We start from the raw sequence: 9,049 nt of genomic DNA, 5'->3' as shown, positions 1-9,049 counted from the left end.
TGGTTGGTTGAAATTTGGACCATGGTGCCTAGAGGAGTCTAGCATTCCTCAAGCATGACTTGAATTACTAGTGGGCTCTGTGTAATTGGTGGCTGTTATGTCCGGCCAAGTTTCGTTGTATAGCAGATTGGTGTTAATGTGGTAATAGAATAGTGACGGGAAGTGGTCAGTTGCTGTTGTATTAAGGATCTATGCTATGGTGTTCAGTATTTTAGTCTTCCTGAACTGTTGTTGATTCTGCTATTGTCATTGTTATTATGATTGCTCATGCTGTTAATCTAGATTTCTTTTATAAGTGGACCCTGATATTAAGGACTTGGGTACTGTGATTGGGCAACATTTTCCTGATATAGGTGCACCGTTTAAACGGTGATACGTTCTGTCAAACATTTTGTTATGTTTTGAATAAAACTCATTTATATATCCCAGGAAGATGCCACCTAAGAAAGCTACCCAGTCTAAAGAAAATAGTAGTACTTTTGCGGAGGGTCCAATCATAAATGAAATTCTAGACTTGTTGCGCCAGCAGCAGCAACAACGGTTGCAGTTAATCCAACAGGTTCAGTAGCGGTATCTACGGTTGCAGGAGCAACAGCAAGAAGTGAATTATTGGTGGGAGTCAATCAGAGTATTAGAAGGAGAAGGCCCTGTTCTATGGGCTAGGTTTACTGAGTTGTTTTTGGAAAAGTATTTCCCAGATTGTGTGCGGAGTCAAATGAAAAAAAAAATTGAAAAAAAAATTGAGTTTCTAGAACTGAAACAAGGTGAAAGAAGTGTTTTGGAATTTGAGGTCAAGTTTACAGAATAGGCCCGATTAGTACCTGAGTATGCAAGTACGGAAATATAGAAAGTAAGGAGGTTCCAACAAGGGTTGAAGCCTGAAATTCGCAGAGGAGTGGTGGCATTGCAACTCAAGACATACTCCTCTATGGTTCAGGTCGCCCTAGTAATGGAAGGTGACCAGAGGTTGACTGTTAATGACAAAAGTGATAAGAATATGGGAGTCGGAAGGTGTTAAGGATAGAGCAGACCAAGGAGAATCCATTCAAGGATTTGGGAATTGGTTTGGCCGGAGCAGGAGTAAGAGATTCCAGAGATAGAGTTTGTTACAGGCTAGGTTTAGTGTTACTTCAGTTGTTTACTCTCCAGCCCAGTCAGTCAAGTGAGTAGTGGATTGCAAGTCCTGTAAAAGGAGGCGTAGTGTTACGTGCAAGAAGAAGGTGCGATGTTTCAAGCGTGGACGTAAGGGTCATTGTGCATTGGAATGTAATCCAGAAAAGGAGGAGTTATGTATCACAATTATGGAAGAGTGGCCATATTGCAAAGAGTTGTAGAATGGTTATTCAAGATATTACATCCCAAGGGCCAACATCCAGCTCAGCTAGAGATAGAACTTTCAAAAGAACCAAGAAATCAAGCGTTTAGAGGTTAGATATAGTTGCAGTTAATCTGACACCCTCTAAGCTAGAGGGGTTTGATGTGATTTCAGGATTGAGTGGGTTGTCCTGTATTATGGCAATGAGTGTTTTTTAGAAGAAGCGGAGTGTAAAGTGTACAGAAACCAATAGCAAGATAAGTTTTTGGAGGCAGAAGCAAAATAAGGAGTTCTTCCAATCATGCGAGAAAAGAAGTAATAAGCTAAGGATATAAGGTAGATCCACCATCTATAAAGATACGAAGAAGAGAATACTTAAGCTGGAGGAATTTTTGGTAATAAATAAATGCCCTGGAGTCTCTAGAGGTCAGTGGAACGAAATAATTAGTGTGATGATTGTGAAAGTGATTGGAAGGGAAGTGAGTATACTAGATAGAGACCCCTGAGATACACCAGTGATGTTGCTGGAAAGAGGAATGAAATTATGAGATTGTGTACTGATTATCGGGGATTTAACAAAATGATAAATAAGAATAGGTAACCTCTATAAAGGATTGGTTACTTATGTGATCTAATTCAAGGAGTGTGTGATTTCTACGGGATTGACTTAAAATATAGTATGAGGGCATGTCAAGGATTGCGATTAGGATAAGTTATGAGCGTTGCAAGGTTGGTGATATCATGTGGAGTGACAAGTGTATGAGTCATCTATAAGGATTTAAAGAACATGGGGTATAAGGAGTACTTGGAAAAGCACATTGTATTTATTGATAACATCATCGCTCATCTAAGGGCTAAGGAAGGCCAAGTTGAACACCTAAAGAAGAGTCTGTGAAAGGTTGAGAAGTAGCAATTGTATACTAAGCTTCAAGAGTATGAGAATTGATCAAAATGGATTATGAACCATAGTTGTTTAAGTGACTACCCACCAAGAAGGGTCCATTCAGGGATAGATGTCTTGAGTAGAAAAGGAAATTGAATATTATTAGGATCATTGAAGAGTTAACGGAAGAATGGAAGAAGTTAGAAATTGAAGATTTAAGTACCTAGAGGTAATGAAGAGTAATTGCATGAGATCACTTTTCAGTCAGAAGGAATGGAAGGAATCAAGAAGTGTTAAGAAGAAGAATGAATCAAGAATTGGATGGTTTAAATAGAAAGAAAAGTTGCACCCAAAAAGGACAGTAGAGGTATGTTTGGATTTTTCAGCTAGAGCATGAATTTAAATGTGATTAAGCTGAAGAGTAAAATATAAAGAGAAACCCACACTTCTAGGGTCCTATTTACCTGGAAGCATTTGGGTGTACCAAAGCACGACGAAGAACTTTTGGGCAATTATTGATAAGTTGATGAAGTCTGCATGTTTCCTCCTAATTAATGAAAGGTACCCTTGGATAAGCTAACAGAGTTGTATTTGAATAAAATTGTGACAAAGTATGAAGTCCCTAATCTTATTGTAACTGATTGAAACCCGAGAATGATGGGGATTGAGTGAAATATAAGTACCACTTGTCATCCCCAGACAAATGGTAAAAGTGACAAGATGATTCAAACAATATAAGCTATATTAAGAGTATATATTTTGGAATTTAAAAGGAAACTGAGGTAATCACCTACCATGGGTTGAGTTTTCTATGATAATGGTTATCCTGTTAGTAAGAGAATACTACTTTGCGAAGTGTTGTGTGGACATAAGCGTGAGTCCTCCCTCTATTGAGAGAAAGTGGGAGTACAGATATTGTTAAGTTCTGAATTAATTTAGTACATCAAGAGTGTGGTGGTGTAGTCAGGAAAGAGTTAAAACAACTCAGGATATACAAAGAGAGAAAGCGGATTTGCATCGAAAGAATATGAATATATAGATTGAGGATCGTGGTATAGGCAAAAGTTTACCTTGAAAGAGATTGGTTAAGTTTGAATAGAAGGGTCAAGTAGGGTCCTAAATGTATTGAACCGTTCGAGATATAAAGAAATGTAGGTAAAGGTGTCTAGGAGTTGGTGTTGTCACCGTACTTGCAATACATATATATAATATGTTATATGTGTTAATGTTAAAGCGGTATGTTTCTGATTTGAATTAAGCATTGATTAGGAGCTAATGGGCTCTCATCCAAGTTTGTCATGTGTGGAATCATCGATCCAAACCCTAGATCGTTGAGAGTGAGTCCTTAGTAATAAATTTATGTCTATAGTGAGTATGCGATGAATAAATCCCTGAGTAGAAGAGTCTACCTGGAAGTTAGAGTCAGATATGCTTGACAAATATCCTCACTTGTTTAGTTAGATTAGATTCTGAGGACAGAATCTTTCTAAGGGGGGAAGGATAAAACGACTCGTATACTTTTATATTTAATTAAAGTGTAATTATGAAATTATTAAATGAATAATATATGTGTAGAGCTTCTATCAACTATGTGTTGTTTTACTTTTATATATGTGTGTGAATTATGGTGTCCTGGGTGGTGCGTGCAATTTATTATGGACTTGTATTGAATTACTTTCACTTTTAAAAGTGGATTTAATACAAGTTTATTTGTGTAAATATGTGGATTGTCTCTGAAATTGTTTTTATGACTTTATAATTTCAATAATTATTTTTGGGACTTTATAAAAGTTAGAAACCAATATTTCATCAATTATTTAATCCTATATGATTTTCTGAGTGCATTTATTTGTAAAATCCGTATTTAATTCTAGAATTCTTTAAAAATTATGAAACTCATATTTATTTATGTCTGGAATATTTTCGTGATTTTATGAGTTTGTTTTATATGCAACTCGGTTCGTTAATTGAAAAATGCGGGTATGATGTGCGATTCAAAAATGGTTTAAAAAATTGAAAATTTTATTTTATTAGTATTTTATTATTCTGAGATATTTAAAATTAGTTTGGCAATTTTTCGGGTTATTTTCACCCGCACGTTTATTCGTTAAAAACAAATTGCGGGACAAAACCAGGTTGCAGAAAGTTCGTATTTATCTTTATTTCTACGTGTCTGTTTCTCAGAGATTTTAATTGATACGTGTCAAACCTTCTGCACATTTTCTATGCGTGGCAAGCTGAGATTGGAGGAAAAAAAAAGAAGATAATATACCCCCACCCCTGTTTCTTTATTCGCCTAATTCATTTTCTCCCGGTTCCCTCGATCTCTTTCTGTCTCGCCTTCTCCTCTTTTCCCTGTTAATCCTTTTCCTTTTTCTCTATTTTGTCTTCCCTATTTCCGTTCCTTTTCCATTATTTTGGTCCAGCTTCTCCGTTGTACCATTCCGATGGCTGCAATTTGGTCCAGTGAGTTGCCCCTTCTCGGGTTGGTAGCTCTGATGTAAAATATATATGTATCTTTATGTACGTATTTGTGGTTGCCTCTGTGTATGCTTTTTCCGGTGTGTTTTTCCGGCCTGGTACGGTATTTTCCGATCGCCTGTTCCATTCGGTGAAATGCACGTGCGAGTGTGTGCCTAACTGAAAATTGATTGTACTTTTATTTCTGAAATTTTTGATGAAAATAATTCGATATTTTTGAAATTAAAAAAAATTAATTATCGGTGAAATTTCGTGTGGAAACCCGGAATTTTTCGGGCACCGACGAATTTTGCCGCCGTCAACATTGATTTTCGATGAGATGACGGTGGACCGTGATGATATAATCTGAGTCCTACAATTATGAAAATAATAAAATATTATTAATAAATAAAAATAGGATATTAATGTAAGTTGTATCGGTGTTGGGATTACGAATGTTGGATGGTAAACTGTAATGATTGGATTGTTGGTTTGTTGATTGTTGAGTCGTCGAGTTGTTCGACGGGTAGGCCGATAAACAAAGGAGGTGCTGCCCGAATTTTTGGAAATTAAATTCGAAAATGCGGGACGTACCCTGTAATTATCGGAATGTCGAACGAGTATAAATAAGTATATACATATATCTTGTGCGAAACCTGATTGTATGTTATGGTGAATGTTCTGTCAAAATCCAGTAACCCTAATTTCGTAAAATGACGAGTAAAAGTATTTTCTGAAAACGAACACCAAACCCATTTCTCGAGAACGTGAACCCTGACTGTTGGGTGTGTTATTGTATTATAATAATGTATATAATTATGAGTCGGGTTTGAATATCGTTGGGTAGAATTGGTGTCGAGGATATGGCAAGCATACCTAGATGTCTAACTTAGGGTATTTCGGCTCTGTAGGTTCTAGTTGCAAAACCCGAAGTTGAAAGACCCGAGAGTTGGCATTGGACTAAAGATAACCTAGTGATCAGTCGACAAGCACAGCGAGGTTCCAAGCGAAGGACCTGAGCATTGAAGTCAGATCCAGGGTAGTCTGATAGTAAGGCGATAAAGCCGAGTGTCCAAGTTAGTCCAAGGTCAATTGGAGATAGTCGTAAGCTCTGTAAGGCAAGTACCCCTGAACATTCTTTTATGGTTCAGTACATATGAATAGCTAAATGCTTTATTTCGTAATGGAACAGAAACGTTTTAAGTTACGTATCCCCTTAGTTATAAATCACTATTTTCAATCGTTTTGGGGAAAAGTAACTTCGAAAGGTACCTATCTCGAATAAAATGATTTACGAACTAGATTTTATATGTGTTCTGGTTAAATAAATAATTTTGAAAATGAGATAGGTACAAGTGTTTTGAAAATTGGATAAAACGGTCAGATATGGGATACATTGGGGCCATAGTAGGCATATTGAGGTGGCGTAAGAGGCTAATTCAGTTGCGCGTATTATATAACCGATTAGTCCAACCGGTCAGAGACCTAGCTAGTCTCTGAGTTCCGGAACAGGTATATGGGATGGCAGTGAGAGCCGTCCAGTGTTGATAGCCTGATCAGCTATCTTCACATATCCGTAGTATCTGATTTGGCTTTGTGATTCTCGTAACGGAACAAGTAAGTTATATAGTAGATTTGGAAATGAAAATGGCATGCTAGAATTAAACTCTGGTATTTGTACACAGCACACTACTACGTTTGTTTTGTTGAAAGCATGATAGTTTTGATTATCCAGTTTATGAATGTTTTACATATTTTGCAAACGAGCTATAATCTTTGTTCCTATCACTGCTTTATTATAAACTGTTTTTATCATGTTATTCATATAGTGGTACTACTGAGCAATTAATTGCTCACCCTTGCAGAATGTTTTATATATGTATTGCAGATGCCTAGGAGATTCTTCCGCGGTAGTCGGGGCAGAGTTCCAGTTCCTTTCATGTCAGGCTCCTCTGAGGTGGTTGTGTTAGACCAAGGGTGGTCCGTTGAGTTGCTGTGTTAAGTTAGTTGCGTCAGGATGATTGTTGTAAGTTAGTTTGTGTTAGTTGTAATCTAAATCATACTTAAACCTGGAAAAGGTCTTGGTAAAGGGGTCGTGGTTATGGATAATTAATGATTTGGATTATATTGTGTTTATTATTATTGTTGTTGATGACGTCAACTCCTGACCTCGGAGTTGAGGCCGTCACATGCACCCTCATAGTGAGTTCACCTTTTTGCACATCTATCAAGGTACGACCTGTAGCCAAAAAAGATCTTCCCAAGATTATGGGAATCTTCTTATCTTCCTCAAAATCTAGAATGACAAAATCTACAGGAAAGATGAGCTTGTCCACCTTTACTATCACGTCCTCCACGATGCCTCGTGGGTATGTAATCGAACGATCAACCAATTGTAGAGACATGTAGGTGGGTTTCGGATCAGGCAAATTCAGCTTTTTGAAGATAGACAACGGCATCAGATTGATGCTTGCTGCCAAATCGCAAAGGCACTTGTCAAATGACAACTTGTGAATGGTGCAAGGAATGGTGAAGCTACCTGGATCCTTAAGCTTTGGAGGTAACTTTTGTTGCATAACCGCACTGCACTCTTCCGTCCGAGCAACGGTATCAGGATTATCCAGTTTCACCTTCCTCAAAAGATTACCTTTCATGAATTTCGCATAACTAGGAATTTGCTCCAGAGCCTAAGCGAAAGGTATGTTGATGTGAAGTTTCTTGAACACCTCCAGAAACTTACCAAATTGCTTGTCCAGCTTTTGTTTTTGTAATCACTTAGGAAAAGGTGGTGGAGGATAGAGTTGTTTCTACCCCGTATTACCCTCTGGAAAAGTGTGTTCAACAATAGTCTTCCTTGGTTCCCCCTCTTTCTCCTTTTGCTTTTCTTCTTCATCTACAACTTCAACTTCTCCATCTTTTGCTTTTTCAGCATCGGTAACTTTTCCAGACCTTAAGGTGACCGCTTTGACTTGATCTTTAGCTTCCTTCCTGCCTGGTATTTTAGTATCGCTGGGAAGTGTGCCAAGTTGATGATTGAGCAAGGCATTGGCTATTTGTCCAATTTGATTTTCCAAGGTCTTGATAGAAACAGCCTGACTTTTGCACAACAGCTTTAACTCCTCAAATTCAGCACTAGAAGCTAGAGTAGCACCTCCTTGTTGAGGATATGATTGCCTTTGAGCAAATTGCTGAGGTTTTTGGAATCCAGGTGGATTAAACTGTTTACTTGTAGCTTGCTGATATGGTTGTTGAATAATATTCTGATTATTGCTCCAGCTGAAATTGGGATGATCTCTGTAATTAGGATGATAAGTAGCGGGCACAGGCTGCTGCGATCGCTGAAAATTGTTCACATACTGAACAGATTCATTAACAAGAGAACACTGATCCGTAGCATGAGAGCATGTATAAAGCTCACATACACTAGTTATTTGATTTACTTCATAGTTGGCTAAAGAATCGACCTTCATAGACAGCGCTTGTAGCTGCGCTGCAATAGCTGTAGCTGCATCAACTTCCAGAATACCTGCTACCTTCCCAGTCATCATCCATTGAGTTGGGTTTTGATGAGATTATAGGCCTTAGTATAGCTTTTGGCCCACAAGGTGCCTCCAGAAGCTGCATCGAGCATGGGCCGAGATTGGGCCCCCAAACCATTGTAGAAAACAGTGATCACCATCCAGTCAGGCATACCATGATGTGGACACTTTCTCAACATCTCCTTGTAACGCTCCCAAGCCTCGCATATAGATTCTCCTTGTTGCTGCGCAAACTGAGTAAGAGCACTCCTCATAGCTGCAGTCTTGGCCATTGGATAGAACTTCACCAGAAACTTTTACGCAAGATCTTCCCAAGTAGTGATGGACCCAGCTGGTAAAGAATGTAACCAATCCTTAGCTTTGTCCATTAGAGAGAATGAGAAAAGCCTCAGCTTGATAGCCTCATCATTAACACCATTATATTTGAAAGTACTATAGATCTCGACAAAATTCCTGATATGCATGTTGGGATCTTCAGTCGCAGGACCTCCGAAAGAAACAGAATTTTGCATTATTTGAATAGTGCCCGACTTGCTTTCAAAAGTATTGGCCTGAATAGCCGGATGAATGATGCTTGACAAAATGTCATCAATTTTAGGCCGAGAAAAGTCCATAAGAGCTGGATCAGCTTGAGCTAGACGAATACCAATTATTTCAGGTTCTTTCTTTTCACTCTCTTTATCCGAATCTTCAAAAACTATCTTTTCCGGAAAGTCAAGAGCTGTATCTGTCTCCTGAGCCGTATCTAGATTTCTCGTGCGGGTGCGAGAACGTGTTTGCATAAACGCTCGCTAGAGTACCTGAAACACAACCGGAAGCAATAAGTAACAAGTCTTAATCAATGAATCCTAA

At 38.3% G+C, this 9,049-nt stretch overlaps 1 non-coding gene across 1 annotated transcript; it reads left to right on the top strand.

Moving 5' to 3' along the window:
* The first annotated feature begins 8,347 nt into the window (after positions 1 to 8,347).
* LOC141694275 (small nucleolar RNA R71) lies at positions 8,348 to 8,454 on the top strand. Its single transcript, XR_012563595.1, has one exon. It is a non-coding gene; the product is annotated as a small nucleolar RNA R71 (small nucleolar RNA).
* Positions 8,455 to 9,049: the final 595 nt, after the last annotated feature.

This window comes from Apium graveolens, chromosome 10 (genome assembly GCF_009905375.1).
Source record: "Apium graveolens cultivar Ventura chromosome 10, ASM990537v1, whole genome shotgun sequence".
Classification (NCBI taxonomy): Eukaryota; Viridiplantae; Streptophyta; class Magnoliopsida; order Apiales; family Apiaceae; genus Apium; species Apium graveolens.
The sequence above is the reverse complement of the archived record's forward strand: the minus strand, read 5'-3'. Positions and strand labels throughout refer to the sequence as shown.